The sequence below is a fragment of the Hemiscyllium ocellatum genome, chromosome 10 (genome assembly GCF_020745735.1).
Source record: "Hemiscyllium ocellatum isolate sHemOce1 chromosome 10, sHemOce1.pat.X.cur, whole genome shotgun sequence".
In the NCBI taxonomy this organism is placed as follows: domain Eukaryota; kingdom Metazoa; phylum Chordata; class Chondrichthyes; order Orectolobiformes; family Hemiscylliidae; genus Hemiscyllium; species Hemiscyllium ocellatum.
The window spans coordinates 10,437,644-10,442,040 of NC_083410.1; positions in this window are offsets into that span (position 1 = coordinate 10,437,644).

Here is a 4,397-nt window from a genome sequence, read left to right on the forward strand (position 1 = left end):
TGAGGATGGCAGATTTTCCTTTCCGAAAGGACATTAGTGGAACCAATTGGATTTTTACAAGAATTGACAACAATTTGCTGGTTACCATCAAACTAGCTTTTAATTCCAGATTTATTAAATTAATTCAAGTTTCTAACAATTCAGCATGTTGCTCACTGCATTTACTGCCAAGGTGAGATTCAAACCTGGACAATTGACCCAGGTATCTGGATCACTAACGCAGTAATGTTACCACATTGCCTCCCTCATTGTCAAGGGAAATAAATTGAAATTGAAATATTATGTAACATACTTTTACAAATTTAATGAAGTCCATATACTTTGGGGAAAGGAATATGTCCTTCTGAGCTGCAAATTAAACAAATTTGGGACAAAACCCTGAAATGTGAACTGGCTCTCTCTCCACAGATGTGTTGAATATTTCCAATATTTTCAGTTTTTATGGATGTAGGTTTGTTCGCTGAGCTGCAAGGTTCATTTTCATTTGAACCTTCCAGCTCAGAGAGCAAACCTACATCCAGAGCCTCAACCTGAGCTACAAATTTCAGTTTTTGTTTCAGGTGTACATTACACATGTTTCTTCAGTCAAAAAGCTACAGCAATGGATCTCAACACACACACACACACACACGTAGGAGTATTTAAACATCACTTTAACTGGAATGTCAGGCTTGTGAGGAAAGTGGATTTTTTAGGGCTGGTGGAGAGTACAATATATGAAGAACAGTCTTACAATCCCCGCAGGGAGCAGATTTGCCAAATCAGCCCCACTGAAGAAATTACGATTCCACTTCTGTAAAGTGAATGAGAACAGACACAAGAATTAACAAATAATAATTCAAATGTTCACTTTACATTTTCAACAAAACAATGTCTTATGCAATGACAAGATTTATATATAGCATTTTGTAAGTCCACAGGATGCTGCTCTTTATTCATGCTGTATAAGCCAGGAGTCCTATCTGACAACAGTTTCCACCTCAAAGTTTCACGAATACAATTATTATAAGTAAGATGCTTTTCATAGAATCCCTACAGTGTAGAAACAGGCCATTTGGCCGACAACTCCACACCAACTCTCTGAAGAGTATCCCACCCAGCCCCATTCCCTATTACTCTACATTTGGAGGTGGCTAATCTGTCAAGTGTGATGTTATTGGTTGGTTCCTTGGAAAGAAATGCTGAAAAAGACTGTTGTGACCTGAGGGAGAGCACGTTCACAGAAATGATGTGGGCGGCACGGTGGCTCAGTGGTTAGCACTGCTGCCTCACAGTGCCAGGGACCCAGGTTCAATTCCAGCCTTGGGTGACTGTGTGGAGTTTGCACATTCTCACCGTTTCTTCTGGATGCTCTGGTTTCCTCCCGCAGGCCAGGTGAATTGGCCGTGCTAAATTGCCCATAGTGTTCGGTGTTTTAGTCAGAGGGGGGTGGGTCGGTGTGGACTGGTTGGGTCGAAGGGCCTGTTTCCACACTGTAGGGAATCTAATCTAATCTCCCTGACTAATGCATCTAACCTGAACACTATGGGCAATTTAGCATGGCCAACTCACCTCACCTGCACAGCTTTGGACCGTGCGAAGAAACCCACGTAGACACGGGAATAAAGTGAAAACTCCACACAAACAGTCACCCGAGGATGGAATCGAATCCAGGTCTCCGGCACAGTGAGGTAGCAGTGCTAACCACTGAGCCAACATGCCACCCACATCATTTCTGTGAACTCTCTCTCCCTCAGGTCACAACAGCCCACAGAGCGGAGCTTTTCAGCATTTCTTTCCAACCAATAACATCACACTTCACAGATTGGCCACTTCTAGATAAAAACACCCAACTTTTCAAGGTGATCACATAACTTTCCAGACCTGAGACTTTTTAAAGCCAGCTCACACAATACTTTGAAGGGTCCTGTCTCCTTTTCCACCAAATAGGAAAAGCTGATCTCTTCCCGAGAATGATTTGCATTCTTTCCTCACAAGATTAGATTAGATTCCCTACAGTGTGGAAACAGGCCCTTCAGCCCAACCAGTCCACACCGACCCTCCGAAGAGTAACCCACCCAGACCCATTTCCCTCTGACTAATGCACCTGACACAATGGGCAATTTAGCATGGCCAATTCATCTAACCTGCACATCTGTGGACTGTGGGAGGAAACCCGCAAAGACACGGGGAGAATGTGCAAACTCCACACAGACAGTCACCCAAGGCTGGAATTGAACCTGGGTCCCTGGCACTGTGAGGCAGCAGTGCTAATCACTGAGCCACCGTGCTACCCCAAGTATTCTCTCTGTTTCAATTTCTATATATTGGAGTGCTTCACCTTTGTGTACAATCCTTAGGAACATAGGAACAGGAGTAGACCATTCAGCCCCACATGTCCGTTCCACCAATCAATTAAATCATGACCGATCTATGGCCTAACTCCATATATATGCTTTGACCTATATCTCTTAATATCTTTGCTTAACAACAAGTCATCTATTTCAGATTTAAAATTAATAAATGATCCAGCATCCACTGTCATTTGTGGAAGAGAGTTCTGAACATCTAATACTCTTTGTGTGTAGAAGTGCTTCCTAACATCTCTCCTGAATGGTCTGGCCTTAATTTTCAGACTATGCCCCTAGCTCTAAAATCTAAACCAGTGGAATTGTTTATCTTTATCTACCCTGTCTTTTCCGGTTACATCCCAATGACTGAGGAAATTTCCCAGGCATTTTATGCAGAATCACCTGTGTGCCATCTCCATTCAGTCCCAAAGCACAACTCCAATCTCATCCGCAGAAACGACTTACCTGCCTGTCGGAATTTCTGTACCACGATCATTGTGTCTGAGACCAGCTTTCAATTCCAGATCTTGAATTGAATTTAAATTCCACGTGTTATCATGTTGGGAGTGGAACTCCTGTCGCTGGAACATTAATTAGTGTGGGCCCCTAGATTTCCAATCTTGTGATATGATCAGGATCCCACCACCTCCCCCACAGCAAGTATTTAGTAAACCAAATGTTATATTGACATTTAATGCACGGAGTTGGAGTACAAGGAGTCTTGCTATCATTAAACAGTAGTTTGGTGGGACAGCATCGAGGTACACGTTTGTTCTCATTGCCTAAAGAAGGATATCTTTCACTTAAAGGGGCTACAGATTGATTTTTGGGATGAAAGTACTGACTGAATAGAATGGACCTGTTCTCTCAGGAACTTTGACAAATGAGAAACAATCAGAGGGTTCAACAGGTTATCTTTATATATCTTGTCTGTTCCTGTTAATATCTTGAAGACTATGATCAGATCACCACTTCCTTTATAAATACTAGAGAAAACAGGTCTAATTTGTATAATCTCTCTTCATAATGTAACCTCTTAAATCTAGGTATCATTCTTATACAGCTACATTGTACTCCCTCCAAAGCCAAAAATCCTTCCTACGGTGTAGTGCCCAGATCTGTACACAGTGCTCCAACCCTCTAACCAGGGTTTCGTATGACCGCAGCATAACTTCTGCATTCTTGTCCTCCAGTCTTCTGGATAAAAAGGGCAGCATTCCATTAGCTTTCTTCATCATTTTTCTGCACCTGTTTATGACATTTTACATATTTATGCACCTCAGTCTCTTTGAATATCCACTGTATTTAACTTCATGCCATCTAGAAAGTTCCCCGATTCATCCTTTTTTGGTCCAAAATGGATGACCTCACACTTATTTACATTGAACTCTAACTACCACAGTTTTGCCCAATCACATAGTTTATCAATATCCCTTTGTAATTTTATGCTATTGTCTACACTGTCTGCAATATCACCTAACTTTGTGCCTTCATCAAATTTGGATATATCCCTTTCTATGCCATTATCAAAGTCATTAATAAGTCATTTTAATCCTCTGAGGAAAAACAGTTTGAGTCACACAGCACGAAAATAGGCCCTTCGGCCCAACTCGTCCCTACCAACCAGATTTCCTAAACATAACTAGTCCCACTTGGCTAATTTACTCCAAATCGCTCAACATCTTTCCCATCTATGTAAGTGTCCAAATGTTTTTTAAATGTTGTATATGTACCCACCCCGAGTAAAAAGTGAGGTCTGCAGATACTGGAGATCAGAGCTGAAAATGTGTTGCTGGTTAAAGCGCAGCAGGTCAGGCAGCATCCAAGGAACAGGAAATTCGATGTTTCGGGCACAAGCCTGATATTCCTGATGAAGGGCTTGTGCCCGAAACGTTGAATTTCCTGTTCCTTGGATGCTGCCTGACCTGCTGCGCTTTAACCAGCAACACATTTTCAGCTATGTACCCACCCCTACCGCTTCCTCTGACAGTTTGTTCTGTATACGCAATGTGTGAAAACGTTGCCCCTAAGGTCCCTTTCAAATCTTTCCCCTCTCATCTTAAACCT